Source organism: Leucopleurus acutus (assembly GCF_964270905.1).
Source record: "Leucopleurus acutus genome assembly, chromosome: 15".
In the NCBI taxonomy this organism is placed as follows: domain Eukaryota; kingdom Metazoa; phylum Chordata; class Mammalia; order Artiodactyla; family Delphinidae; genus Leucopleurus; species Leucopleurus acutus.
The window spans coordinates 81,024,402-81,040,296 of NC_139157.1; the positions used below are offsets into that span (position 1 = coordinate 81,024,402).

At 39.5% G+C, this 15,895-nt stretch overlaps 1 pseudogene across 1 annotated transcript; it reads left to right on the top strand.

Moving 5' to 3' along the window:
• Window positions 1-11,272: 11,272 nt before the first annotated feature.
• LOC309971963 (ornithine aminotransferase, mitochondrial-like) lies at window positions 11,273-12,591 on the top strand (annotated as a pseudogene). Its single transcript has one exon. The product of its transcript is annotated as an ornithine aminotransferase, mitochondrial-like (transcript).
• The last annotated feature ends 3,304 nt before the right edge of the window (window positions 12,592-15,895 follow it).

Below are 15,895 nucleotides of genomic sequence, written 5' to 3' on the forward strand. Positions count from 1 at the left end.
TCCTTCTGCAACATCTGATCTGTCATTAGTTCCATCCAGTGTTCTTTTCATCTCACACTTTGTGGTTTTCACCTCTAGAAATTCAATTTGGATCTTTCTGATATTTTCCATGTATTCACTTAGCTTTTTGAATATGTAAAATACAACCATAGTAATTATTCAATACCCTCCTCTGCTAATTCTATTGTCTGTGTCAGTTCTTCATCAGTTTCAATTGATTAACTATTCTCCTCTGTATGGACCATAATTTCCTGCTTCTTTGCACACACTGTACATTTTTTTAACTGGCTATCAGACATCATGAGTTTTACCTTGTTGAGTACTAGATATTTTTGTATTACTAAAAATATTCTTGACTTTTATTCTAGGATGCAGTAAAGTTACTTGCAAGCAATTGGACCATTTCAACTCTTGCTTTCAAGATTTTTTTAGGTAGTCCAAATTGGAAATAAATGTTACCTTGTCACTAATTCCAGATGACATGATATTATATACAGAGAACCCTAAAGACTTTCTTAAAAACTGTTAGAACTAATCAACAAATTCAGTAAATTTGCAATATACAAAATCAATACACAAAAAAGGGTATTGTATTTCTATACACTAATAACAATCAGAAAGAGAAATTAAGAAAACCATCCCATTTACAATTTCATAAAAAAGAATAAAATACCTAGGCATAAACTTCACCAAGGAGGTGATGGACCTATACACTGAAAACTATAAGACATTGATGAAATGAATTGAAGAAGACACAAATAAATGGAAAGATATTCCATGCTGATGGATTGGAAGAATTAATATTGTTAAAACTTTCATACTACCCAAAGCAATATTCAGATTCAATGAAATCTGTATCAAAATTCTAATGGCATTTTTCACAGAAATACAACAAAAATCCTAAAATTTGTATGGAACCACAAAAGATTCTAAACAGCCAAAACAATCTTGAGAAAGAAGCCATCACACCTCCTGATTTCCTTCTTTATTACAAAGCTATACTAATTAAAACAGTATGGTGATATTGGCATAAAAACAGACACATAGATCAATGGAATAGAACAGAGAGCCAGGAAAAAAATCCACACATATAGAGTCAATTAATTTACAACAAAAGAGTCAAGAATATGCAATGGGGAAAGGATAGTCTCTTCAATAAATGATGTTGGGAAAATTGGAGAGATACATGCAAAAGAATGAAACTGGCCCACTAGCTTACACACACACACAAATTCATTCAAAATGGATTACAGACTTGAACATAAGACCCGGAACCAGGAAACTCCTAGAAGAAGACATAGGCAGTAAGCCCCTCAGCATAGGTCTTGGTGATGATTTTTTTAATCTGACACCAAAAACAAAAGCAAGAAAAGCAAAAATAAACAAGTGGGACTGCATCAAACTAAAAAGCTTCTGCACTGCAAAGAAAACCATCAACAAAATGAAAAGGCAACCTACTGAATGGGAGAAAATATTTGCAAATCGTATATGTGACAAGGAGCTAATACCAAAACACATAAAGAGCTCATACAACCTAATAGCAAAAAAAAAAAAAAACCCAAACAATCCGATTTTAAAATAGGTAGAAGCCCTGAATAGACATTTTTCCAAAGAAGACATACAGATGGCCAACAGGTAAATGAAAAGATCCTCAACATAATTAATCATCAGGGAAATGCAAATCAAAACTGCAGTGAGATATGACCTCACACCTGTTACAATGGCTGCTATTGAAAGGATAAGAAATCCTTTCAGAAGTTCTTTTCTGGGCCTGGAACAGTTTGGATACACTGATCAGGACTCCCCTAAATATTCAAAGGACACCTTCTGCAGCTCCTACTGTTCTTTCTTAGTACAGACACGTCCAATGTTCTGTCCAGCAAACTCTAGACTCCTTTTTGTCCTGGACTTTCAGCACTGACCCCTCAACCCAGGGAGTTCACTGGGCTCTCCTCCCTGCACTGCAGCCTGGAGACCCTCTTAAAGCCCTAATACAGGGCAGTTATATGGACCACTATTTTCATTTGCCCCCTCTTTCAGGGATCAATATGTGTCATTGAGCAATGTCCAATGCTTTGGAAACCATTGTTTCATACATTTGGTACAGTTTTTTTTGTTTTTTGTTTGTTTGTTTGTTTCAGACCAGAAGGTAAATCCAGTCCCTGTTACTATAATCTTCATGAAAAGTTTAACTTCCTCCTGATTTTTTAAAATTGGAAATCTGGCTCCTTTAGATGCACTGGAGAAAAAAAAAAAAAAGCCAAACAGAAAGACAAACCTGAATAAGGTCTACCTTGGAGAATCCAAGGGCAATATGAAGATACCAGGGGTAGGTGAGTATATGGGGAGAGAGTATGTTATGAGTGGTTCTGGATTCACAAAACACAAAGTTTTTTCCTCTTAAATCATCACACTGCCCAGCACGAACAGCCTCACATGGTTGCAGCACCTGTTATGTAAGGCTGACCTGCCTTAAAATTGTGAACCAACCTTTATTCAGAATTAATTTTTGATCCTTTGACCTTTTATAAATTCTTAGCTTCAAAATGCCAAAAAGCTTCAAAAGTTTAATCAAAATGATGTCATTCCTTTTCATGGTCAGATTCTGCACACGGCCTTTTAACTGTGGCTATGATTATTACAACTAATGGTTTTCACTCTCATTAACACACTTATATTTCTCATAAAGTATAAAAAGACCAAAAATGCTCATACATCGATTAAATGTACCACAATGTCACATCTAAACAAGTAACCAAATTATTTTGGAATTGATGTCAGAAAAAAATGCATGGGCCCACAAGAAAATTTGTCCAGTTGTTTTGCCTTTTCATTCCTGCCTACACTCTTTGCTTCTTTTTTTTTTTAATTGGAGTATAGTTGCTTTACAATGTTGTGTCTGTTTCTACTGTACAGCAAAGTGAATCAGTTATACACACACACACACACACACACACACACACACATATATATATATATATATATATATATATATATATATATATATCCCCTCTTTTTTGGATTTCCTTCCCATTTAGGTCACCACAGAGCACTGAGTAGAGTTCCCTGTGCTATACAGTAGGTTCTCATTAGTTATCTGTTTTACACATAGTAGTGTATACATGTCAATCCCAATCTCCCAATTTATCCCACCCCCCTTTCCCCCACTGGGTGCCCATACATTTGTTCTCTATGTCTGTGTCTATGTCTGCTTAGTAAATAGGTTCATCTGTACCATTTTTCTAGATTCCACATATATGCATTAATATATGATATTTGCTTTTCTCTTTTTGACTTACTTCACTCTGTATGACAGTCTCTATTTCCATCCACGTCACTGCCAATGACACCATTTCATTCCTTCTTATGGCCAAGTAACATTCCATTGTATATACGTACCACATCTTCTTTATTTACACTGGCTATTGTAAACAGTGCTGCAGTGAATATTGGGGTGCATGTATCTTTGGGAATTATGGTTTTCTCCAGATATTTGTTCTAAACTTTGCCCTGCAAAGCTTGAGCAAGCAGCAGACCCCAAGGAAGGGTACTGTGGTATTCACCTCGAAGAGCTGTGCCAGGTGGGTGCCAGAGGCCACAGGGGCTCAGTGAACAAGGCCAGTGAAGCCCGTCAAGAATTAAGGTGACTCCAAATGATTTGTGTTCTAGTTGCCTAAGGCAGTGATGTCAGCGGAACATAGGGATACATTCCTGAGCACCGTGGGTGTGAATCATCAAACTTGAGCAGCAGAAAGATAAGGAATCACCATATGCAGTAGAAGTTCAAGAACCCAGGGCACTACAGAAATAGTACTAGAGGTCTTACCCAGACCTTTGCAGCTCAACAATCACAGACAAGTTTTCAATGAATTATACCTAAGACACAAAAAGTGACCATTAAGACTTACCAAGTACCTGGCACTGTAGTCACAACCTGACATATGTCTCGTTCTAACCTCACAGCAGCTATGGAACTGCGAGGAATTGTGTGCACTGTGGTCCACATTTCACAGATGAGAAAACTGAGGCCCCTACTATGTGGCAGAACTGGTATTTGCATCCAAGGCTAATTCCAAAGGATTTTTCCTTCTTTTCATTTATTCATTTTTGAAAACACAATAGATTCACCTGGTACAGAACTGAAAAGGTAAAAAATGCCATAAAATAAAAGGTAAGCCCCCCTCCTACCTCTACACAGTTTCCCTCCCAAGGGACAGCTAATTTATTAGTTTGTAAACACTTCGAGAGATGTTTACCAGCTCCAGCAGTGAACCTGTCTCTTCTTTCAGTTCTGTTAGTTTTTGCTTCATGTATTGAAACATTTTGACGGTCTGCTGTTAGGTTCATAAAAGTTTAGGATGGCTGTCTTCTTAGAGGATGGACTCATGTATCCTTATGTAATGTTCCTCTTTATCACTAATAATCTTCCTTGTTCTGAAATCTACTTTGTATGATATAATATAGCTCTTCCCTCTTTCTTTTGATTAGTATCAGCTTGGTTTACCTTCCTCTCTTTCTTTGCTTTTAGCTTACCTGAGTCTTTATGTTTATAATATATTTCTTGCCTGCCACCTCAATTCTCTGATGCGGCCAAGAAAGGCATTTATTTTCAGTTGTTCAAGCTTCTTGTTTAAGGTTGGAAACAATGACTTCCAAGCTGTTTACAGGTCAGAGCTGAATCCAGAAGTTTTTCTCAGCCCAATCATTTTTTAAGATAGTTCTCTCTTAGAGACAATGAACATACTTTTTTTTTTTTTTTTTTTTTTTTTTTTTTTTTTTGCGGTACGCGGGCCACTCACTGTTGTGGCCTCTCCCGTGCGGAGCACAGGCTCCAGACGTGCAGGCTCAGCGGCCATGGCTCACGGAACCAGCCGCTCCGCGGCATGTGGGATCTTCCCGGACCAGGGCACGAACCCGTGTCCCCTGCATCGGCAGGCGGACTCTCAACCACTGCGCCACCAGGGAAGCCCTGAACATACATTTTAATAAACAGAAATTTTTACCTTTCTGTTGATTAGAGCAGTAGTATGTGCATTGAATTCACTTGGATTATATGCATTGTTTCAAAGCATAATAAAAAGGAGAAAAAATAGGATTTGGTTCTATATATCATTTTAAGATTGGACTTACATTTGTCACAAGACTGTTCTTACTAATTATGCTAGCACTACTACCATATAGTAATTACTACTACTATACTTACTAACTATACTAACTCTGTGAAAGCACTAAGATCCAAGGAGCCTAAGTTAAACAATTCGACCTGTAGTCTACTTTTTTTTTTTTTGGAAAAGAAAATGCCTAAGATTAACTTGGAAAAAAAGCTGCAGACAGTCTTAAAGTGACCTTAACTGCTTCCTTGACCATAATTTTCCTTGGATCTGCAGACTCTTATGGTTTGGTAGCATAATATTTTGTTCTTAAAAAATGCAATGTTATAATTTAATAAAGAGAAACCACCTATACATTTTATAGAAAAGTTCCTGGATCTAACCATCCCCCCTCCCCCGATGGGAAATCATAAATAGTGACTATTTCCAGGGGCAAAGAGGATCTAAACAATTGAGGTAACAGTAAAGCATCTTTTAGGATATTCTCTTGCTCCCTTTTAAGTGATAACTCGGATCTCTTAGAGTAGGTAGGGTTCCTAACCATCAAAAAACAATCTCTGAAATTTACAGACCTGACATAGTTCATGGGAGTTTTGTACAACTATCAGATTTCATTCATAAATGTAGATTTGTGATACCTTTTGCTTACATCATATAGTTGGAAAAAATATCGTGCCTAAGCTATGACAATTCCTGCCCTTAAGAGCATTTCTGATTGAACTTTTAAAATTGAACAGAGCATATTATTTCAGTCATATATTGCTGATTATCTCAATGTTATATATTGCTAAAATGTAATGACTTAAACCACACCTGTTTATTTCTCCTTAAGGTCCTGTGGGCAGACTAGTGGACTCTTCTGCTGTCTGGCCTGACCTTACCTGGGGGAGGCCTTCAGCTGTGGGAGCCTGGATGCCTCAACCGTGAGAGGTGGGGTTACTGGGCCATGATTACCATGTGTGGTAATCATGGTAATCATGATTACCACGTGATTACCACCCTCCATCCCAGGTACCATGTGTGCTGATGTCCCACTGGCCAGAAGCCATACAGCCAATGGGAAGGGGAATTTATAAGAGTCTGGACCCTGGGAGACTTGATTCACTGGAGGCCATTGCTGTAAAAATATCCTACTCCTTTTGACTCCATGCGTTCACATATTTCCCAAGAACCTCAAAACCGCACCTAATCACTGCACACAGCTCAAAGTCCAGGATCTAGTAGTAATTAAATCGAATAAAGATCTAGTAATATGGATCTAGTAATCTGCCCCAGATCCTGATGCAAATGAGGCTTCAGAAGTGAGTTTCTCAACTGCAGCTCTTTGGGGAGTGGCTCCTCCTAAAAATGGATCTGTGAATTAAATAGTTACTTTAGTTTTGCCCCATGCACCCAACATATACTGGTAAGATAAGGAAAAGATAACTTCAACTAGACACCCACATTCCAAAAAGAAAGGAACAGAGACACATAGCTTCACTGGTCCACAACGATGATGCAATCCTGCCAGGCACATGCTCTCCAGACCCACAACTCTAAGAACAGGGAATGTTCCTTATTCCTTGACAGAGAGAGGGTCTGTCTAGTGCTTCCCTGATCTTTTATTTTCCTTAGCCTTCTGTTTGATTTTTAGCCATTTTAATATGGAGTGAATTTGCCTGGATCTAGTAGCGCTTCTTTTGGAGAAGTAACCATTGTTATGCCCATAGATATTCCTTCCACCTCATCCTCTCTCTCCCCACTTTTTGAAATGTCATTTATACACACATTAGATCATCTCACTGAGTCTCACACTTAACTTCTGTTTTCACTTCCTTTTCAGGACTTGTGATTTCTTCATGAACAAGAAGGGCTGGAGCAAACACACTCAGGTGAGCCGAGATGGAGCAGAATGCCCATCACCTGTTCCAGGTGAGTCTGTAGGCTCCATGGACCATTTGTCTGGGAATAAGAGGCTGACTTTACTGTTGGGCAACAGCTAATGATCTTCTGTGGCTGGAGAGAGAGAAATTAGATGGATAGCAAACAAAATGGAAGGCTCTTTACTGGAAAAAGGAATGGGGAAAAAAGGATGAGACAGGGTGCTTTTGGAGGGGGATGTATCATATGCAGAACCTGGGTTAAGAAGAATACTAGCACTCCTATTTCTATATGTAATAGTTGGCATCAACAACAAGGTCCTGCTGTATAGCACAGGGAATGCTATTCAATATCCTGTGAAAAACCATAATGGAAAAGAATATGAAAAAGTGTGTGTGTGTGTATATATATATATATAAAACTGAGTCGCTTTGCTGCACAGCAGAGATTAACACAACATCATAAATCAACTGTACTTTAATTTAAAATAAATGAAAGAAAGAAGACAAATGTTAGCACTCCTGTGTTCAACCTCGCATCCTTAGTCCAGACCATGTTTTCTAGACAATTTGGCTCAGCACAGTGTCTTATCATCCCGTGCTTATCACTACCCAGCTAGGAGAGAAAAGAAGAGAGGACAGATAAAGAAAGAATGCATACGTGACACTTCATCAGTCCTCAATAATTTAGGACTGGAAAACTTCCCTAAGATTTCCTGACTGACAGCTGCTCTGCAACACATGCCCCAAGAACATGCTGGATTTTCTGCACAGCCCCTCTCCCCACTATGCATCATTTAAATGAGAGCTTTAGTTGGTAAGGGGATGGAGTGAGTGTGTATAAGCCAGCTATTGATACTTCCCAGGTACCACTCTCTTCTCATAAAAAGATGATGAGGGGGCTTCCCTGGTGGCGCAGTGGTTGAGAGTCCTCCTGCCGATGCAGGGGGACGCGGGTTCGTGCCCCGGTCCGGGAAGATCCCACATGTCGCGGAGCGGCTGGGCCCGTGAGCCATGGCCGCTGAGCCTGCGTGTCCGGAGCCTGTGCTCCGCAGTGGGAGAGGCCGCAACAGTGAGAGGCCCACTTACCACAAAAAAAAAAAAAAAGACGATGAGGCAAATCAGCATCTTGTAGTAGGCAGATTTGGTAGGAAAGTAAATTGATTTTCTCCTTCGCTTAAATGGAAACAAATGAGTTCTCCTGCATTCACCAAAGATATAGGACTTTCTTAGCACAATGAAGATATTCAAGTCTGATGTTTTAAAACAAACAAGAAAATAAATGAGCACCCAAGAAAAAAATAATTTTGATATCTGGTGTAGCCGAAAAGGCACTGCACTTAGGCCTCCAAATCTCCCAGATGAGTCACTTACTAGTTTTAGGCAAAATACTTAAACACATGAAGCCTCAAACTGTACAGCTGCAAAGCGACTGGGACATGCATGCAGACCCCACCTCCATTACTATTTTGTTAGGATAGTAAAGATGAGATAATGCTCATGAAAGCATTTCTTTTAAAGCCTGCAGCATCACTCTGATGTAAGACATTATTTTTGTACCGACACCTATTATGAGAAAAATAAAAAATTAACTCAAGACCACGCTGTATGGTTATCGGAAACACTGTACTTTACAATATTTGGTTATTTTAAGGATCCCCATTGCCATGGGCATGAACATTTAATCAGTCACTGGAAGGAAAAAAAAATACCCCAAAAGTGCTTTGCCTAAGAAAAGCTGATAAAAGAGTCATGCCCTGTTTTCTTCTTAATCTTCCTGCAGCATCTTCCCACCCTTCCCGGCTGCATACTTTGCATCCTTAAGAGTTTTAGGCCATTGAGAATACATATATATATATACATATATATACACATATATTTATATATATGTGCACATATATATAAACATAAATTTATATATATGTGTGTGTCTATATATATATATTTATTTATTTAATGACATTGATGTAACAGAAATAGGTGTCATTATCATTGTCAGTAAAAATCTAGCTTCAGGGCCAGAATCTGCAGTCAAACGTGCGACCAGCCATGTAAAGCTTGGTTCGCTCTGTGACAGAAAAGGCTGCTGAAACTGCATGGGAGTCAAGAGCATTCTCTCCCTCAGGACTCTTCACTTCTGTTGCTACACCTCACCGGTTTGATCATTCACACAGAGTCTCTAAAACAGGAGGAATAGGAAATCATGATACAAGAATAGAGCACATGGAGGCTACCATAAAAGAAACTTCATTTTGCAACTATTTCACATTATTGCTAATGTAGGCATGAAACAGACACACACACTTCTTGCTTACTTAGCAATGTCCTATTTTCCTCAGCTATTCTTAAAGACTGAATAAGGACACCTTTTTACTTCCTTCTCCTTCTTGATTCTAAAAATACTAGGCTGAAGTAAAGTGATAGTGAGAATATAAAAATAGGTACCGTTTATTGAGTGTCTGCTCTGGACCAGGCAGTTCACGTACATTTTCCTAGTACGTTATGACTCTTTGGGATGATTCCAGATTGATATCATAATTCTCACTTCCAGACCAGGAAAATAAGTCTCTGAAAGGTTAAGCAATTTGATCAGGTAACACAAGTAGCAGGAGGCAAAGCGGCAAAAAGAGATCTTTAAAAAAATTTTTTTTAATTTTTTCAGATTCTTTTCCATTATAGGTTATTTCAAGATATTGAATATAGTTCCCTGTGCTATACAGTAGGTCTTTGTTGGTTATCTATTTTATATATAGTAGTGTGTATCTGTTAATCCTAAATTCCTTATTTATCTCTCCACCCTCCTTCCCCTTTGGTAACCATGAGTTTGTTTTCTATGTCAGTGAGTCTGTTTCTGTTTTATAAATAACTTCATTCATATTATTTTTTTTAGATTTAACATATAACTGACATCATATGATTTTTGTCTTTCTCTGTCTGACTTACTTCACTTAGTATCTCTAGGTCCATCCATGTTGCTGCAAATGGCATTATTTCATTAAAAAACATCTTTTGGAATGACTTCCCATTTGCTAGTAAAATCTGTTAGCTAAGTAGCAGGACATTTGGGAGATGGGAATACTGTTTTCTTTAATTTTCTTTATAACTGAGGAATACCAGAAAATGTGTTGTTATAACCATTGACACTGAACATCTCATAATGTCCATTTTTCTGCCTTTCTATGTAGTGGGTGTGGCCAGTTTAAATTGTCTTGAACTAAAGACAGGAGTAGAGGAGACGGAAGAAGGGAAGGAAAGAGGGAAGAAGGAAGAGGGGGAAAAGAAACCTAAACGGAATTGATTTTCCCTTATTACTCCCAAGCATCATGTCGTCATTTTATGCATCAATTCTAGTTGTAATTAAGATGCAGAACATAGGGGTGATTCTCTTGTGGAAAGCTGTTTTATCAGTCAGGACTCTTTTAGCCGCAAGAGAAATAAAATTCAAATCAAACCAGCTTGTTGGGAACAAAGAGAGAAAGAGAGGATGTTTATTTGGCTCATGTAACTGGGGCTCTACTTCTAGGTGTCAGGAAACTTTAGTTTGAATATGATACTGAAAATTTGGTACATTTCAAGGGTTTATGGGCACTAGGATATTGGTAGTTTGTAGGGTGCCATGAAATGTACCCCCCTTCTCAAAAACTGGGACCTAAGATCACTCTCAACAGAAAACAGAGTCATGCAGAATCACAGTAAAGATACTAGCTCCAGGTCTGCCAGGATTGTCTGTTAGATATTGAGTTTTCTCAATATAAAGAAAGAATATGTCGGAAGGGAACTGATCAGCTGTGGAAGCAAAAGGAGAACATTACCATTATTCATCTAAGGAGTCTCTGAGGAAGGGGTGTCCTTGAACAGATACGCAGTTGTTGAGATGCCGCTCATACAGTGGAAGGACCATGGGCTCCAGTCAGATAAACCATTCATCCTACAGATACTTCCAGTGTGCCCACTACTTTTTCTGGACAGTTAGGATGTGTCCACAAAAAAAAACAAAGGTCCCTGCCCAAGGGACTTCCCTGGCAGTCCAACGGTTAAGACTTCGCCTTCCAATGCAGGGGGTACGGGTTCAATCCCTGGTCAGATCCCACATGCCTCACGGCCAAAAAAACAAAACGTAAAACAGAAGCAGACAGCTGCTCAGTTGACGCTGCGTGTCCTGGGATGGCTTCCAAGGTGCCACCAGGAGTTATTGGACCCTCTGAAGACCGTCCCTGGATCTCGGGTTAAAACTCTGTATTCTAATCTGAACTGTGGGAAAAAGGGTTAGCTCATTGGTGATATTCCTACTTGAAGGACATCATGTTTTCCAAACTAGCACATTTGCAGACTGTTGCTGTCCTTAGTGGAGTTCATTCTTCAGTGGCTTCTGCTACATCAGTTGCAACTAAAAAACAGTCCAAGGCCCTCCATCCTCTGATTACATTTTTGAACGGGAATCTAAATATGGTGCCCACAACTACCATACTTTACCTGTAGCCTTGGAGAAAGGAAAAGGTATTTGCGTATGGGATGTAGAAGGCAGAAAACATCTTGAATTTCTGAGTGCCTACAGTGCTGTCAGACAAGGGCATTGTCATCCAAAGATTGTGAATGCTTTGAAAAGTCAGGTGGACAAATTGACCTTAACATCCGGGGCCTTCTACAATAACGTGCTCGGTGAATACGAAGAGTATGTTGCTAAACTTTTCAACTACCACAAAGTTCTTCCTATGAATACAGGAGTGGAGGCTGGAGAGACTGTTTGCAAACTTGCTCGTAGATGGGGATATACCGTGAAGGGGATCCCGAAATACAAAGCAAAGATGGTTTTTGCAGCTGGAAACTTTTGGGGTAGAACATTGTCTGCTATCTCCAGTTCCACAGACCCAACCAGTTATGACAGTTTTGGACCGTTTATGCCAGGTTTCGAAATCATTCCATGTAATGATCTGCCTGCTCCTGAGCGTGCACTTCAGGACCCACACGTTGTGGCGTTCATGGTGGAACCAATTCAGGCGTTGTTGTTCCGGATCCAGGCTACCTTGTGGGCATGTGAGAGCTCTGCACCCAGCACCAGGTTCTGTTTATTGCTGATGAAATACAGACAGGATTGGCCAGAACTGGTAGATGGCTGGTTATTGATCACGAAAATGTCAGACCTGATATGGTCCTTCTAGGAAAGGCACTTTCTGGTGGTTTATACCCTGTATCCGCAGTGTTCTGTGATGGAAATAATGCCGACCATTAAACCAGGGGAACACGGTTCAACGTAGGGTGGCAATCCTACGGCCCTGGAGGTTTTGGAAGAAGCAAACCTTGCTGAAAATGCAGAGAATATGGGTATCATCTTGAGAAATGAACTCATGAAACTACCTTCTAATATTGTAATGGCCGTAAGAGGAAATTTACTATTTAAATACATTTAAATAGTATTAAATGCTATTGTGATTAGAGAAACCAAAGATTATGACGCTTGGAAGGTGTGTCTGCGACTTCAAGATAATGGACTTCTGGCCAAGCCAACCCACGGTGATATCATCAGGTTTGCACCTCTGCTTGTGATCAAAGAGGATGAGATTCTGGAGGCCATGGAAATCATTAACAAGACCATCTTGTCTCTCTGAGGGTGACAGTTTTCAGTGGTGCCTGGGAGCCAGCTGGAGACAGGCAGTTCGTAAAGCTCTGTGTTTCTGCATTTAATGCAGGCATATTCCCCTTCCCCCATGTTAAGGGCTTTTTAAAAAATATATGTTTTTCAGTTCATATATAATAGAATGACATTTATAAAAGTGCAGTTTGCTGTGTAACATAACTAAGAGAATGTCCTGGCATCTTATATTCGATTAAGTGTGTGTGTGTGTGTGTGTGTGTGTGTGTGTGTGTGTGTGTGCTTTCTAAGGTGAGATGCATCTCTCTATATAGACAACCTTTTAATCAAGTCCCTCAGCACAATTTATATATGTTTTAATAATTTCCTTGCTGGTATAAATTGTTTGTATTTGAAAAAGTTCTATGAGAGTATTGCATAGACGATTAGCTTAACCTTATAAAGTTGAATCATAATCATTGAATTTTAGGAAGGATTAATGGTTAAGCTTATATAAAATACTAGATTTCAGTAAACTCCATATTGGCTAGCACCAAGATGTATTCTATGAATGTCATTACTTTGAATTAAGAATTATTGTTTAACATTCCTAGATTATGTTTTAAGTGTTTGATATAATTTGTAAAAAGTGTTTATTTTCAGTGTTTCTTTAAATTTAAAATAAAGCTCATATTTAAAATGTCTACGTTGGGAACAGTGTGTGATTACTGCAGTGTTATCAATTACCTCACATTTTAAAGTCCTCTGAGAATATTCTTACCTGTTTTATTTCATGTGTTTTCTAAGAACATTTTGGTTTCTTTGGTAATCTCTAGAAAAACAAATTATGAAAAGTCTCTTTAAGTACTACCTTTTCCACTTTCAAAATAACTGCTTTTTTCCCATGTGTATGCTAGTATTTACCATTTTTATTAACGTATCCTTCTTATGCATGGTAAAAAAAAAAACAGAAGCAATATTATAACAAATTCAATAAAGACTTAAAAAAAATGGTCCACATCAAAAAAAAAATCTTTAAAAAGAAAAGATCCCTGCCCAATATCGTAGACTATAAGCATTAAACCTAATAAATAAGTAAATCATATAGTATGTTAGAAACCAAATAAAAAGGAAAACCTAAAACAAGGTATGAGGAGTCCGGAGGGCCCAGGAGGAAGGGTATGGTGTGATTTGAATTTGAACGGTCGAGGAGTCCTCATGGAGAAGTGGTATTTGAGTGGTGAACGGAAGGTGGTAAGGGAGTTTGCCAGTGGATATCTGGGGGAAACATTCCATGCAGAGCAACTGTCCAAAGATAGGAGCATTCTTGGCACATTTGAGGAATTTCAAGGAGGCCAGGTTGGCAGGAGTTAAGTGAACACAAAGGAAAGTAAAAAGAGATAAAGTCAAAGGGAGATCACCGTAGGCCACCGTAAGGTCAGCTGGAACAATTTAAGAAATGATGGTGGCAGGGTCTGGGTGGTAGTAATGAGGTTGTGAGATACTGTTTGCAAAGCATCTTGTTCATGGCAGGAACCAAACCCTGGGGTCGTTATAAGGCACGTCCCTTTTATGATTCTCCGCTCATCATATCAACTTCAGAATATGATTTAGCCTCCTATCATGTTGACTTCCAAGGAAGCCTGCCTCAGCCTCAAAAAGCAAGAATCTAGTCATCTTGTCCACTTGGCAGTTAGGGTTTTCACTATAAATGCACTGTTATTCCAGGTGTATGCTTGAGTCTTTCAGAGCCCCTGTCTTGCCAGTACCATTCTGAGAGATCAATGGATCCCTAGTGGTCTGAGGGTTGAGCCAGGGGGGTCCACACTGGTACGTAAATTATCCCCCGAAGTCTGCCATTTCTGAAGCCCTTTGAGTGGACAGTCTCTCCTGGGCGTATCCTGACTTTACCAAGTGTTTTTCTTGAATCGAATCACAATAAACATCTAGGATTGGGAGTTACCTAGAGATCTGGGGGAGTTCAGCAACTTTGTTACTTTAATTCCAGTAAGTTAGATTTAGAGACACTGATTGTGCCCTACAGCTTGAAAATCTGAGAAAATTCATTTTTTTCCATTTTTATTACATCAAAAAGGAACATTCTGGATTATGGCTATATCAACATCAAAGAACGTTACTGTTTGTTGGACCCTTCCCATGTAACAGGCACCGTATTAGACGTTTACATTGTGTAATATCCCAGCCTCAACACAGCCCTTCACAGCACAGTTAGTTTAGCTGGATGGGCAGGACCCTGACATCCTGGAGGTCCAGTGCTGGTGCCTGCATGTAGTCCATCAGCAGAAATACACCTGTGAAGACAGGTCCCTCTATTGCTTTCGTCCATGCTATTGTTTCCATTTATTTGCTTGTTTAATGGAAAGGAGAGGAGGTTGTTTCATTTTGTCTGGCTTTGTTTTGACTATATTTTTACCATCACATGAATGATGGCTCTTGTTTACTTTTAATTTTGTTTGTTTATTTGTTTACTGATCTACTCTTAGTCTTCAACCAGACCTCTCAGCAATAAGAGTAGGAAAGACACCGAAAGTAGCCACAGTTCCCAAAATATATACTGCAGAGCCCTGGGCTTGCAGGCAGTCACCCCCAAAATGGCTCCTTGGCCAAACAAGGTCTTATAGTAAAGAAAATATTTTTAATCATGTTTCATCTCATAGTTTCCAATAGTATTTGCCCACACAGCCCTTTTATTGGAAAATAACTATTAAACCTCCAAGACTAGTTCTAAGGGGCAAACTTGGGGGCTGAGGAGATGAGGAACAAGAAAAGTCATTTGTCTGCTTTCTCAGAGGGCTCAGGAAAGAAAAGTGAAAGGTTTTCCCATGAAAATAAGGTATTGAAATAGAGAAGAAACAGGAGGCATTTCCTTGCTACGCGATTCAAACTGCGGAAAAATCTCTGCAATCCAAGGCAGAAAAGTGAGCAATGATGCTGTGCCTGTGGGATGACAGATCAAGCATTAAACTTAGAATGTGCAGTGAGAAGCCACTCAGGCAGCTTCAGGGACGTGCTGTGAAGTCCCATCCGCAGACGCACCCTGCAGCCCTCACTGAGCGCTGACCCGCACCTCAGCCCCAGGCCAGAGATAAATGAACATGTGGAAGGGCAGCCAGCCTCCCCTCTCTGTTGCACATCTTCAGGAAGAGCGTGAAATTATCTTTCTTCAAGAAAGGAAGCTGCCTTCTATACCGTTTCTCACCCACCTGGACCAACAGTGGGCAGAGTACCTCTGTCCGTGAGGCCACCGCCTGGTACCACCCCAGATCTGAGGCTTTGCTGGGGACGCCCCGCCAGCCACTGATGAGATCCAGCCCCACTTCAAACAAGCATAGATC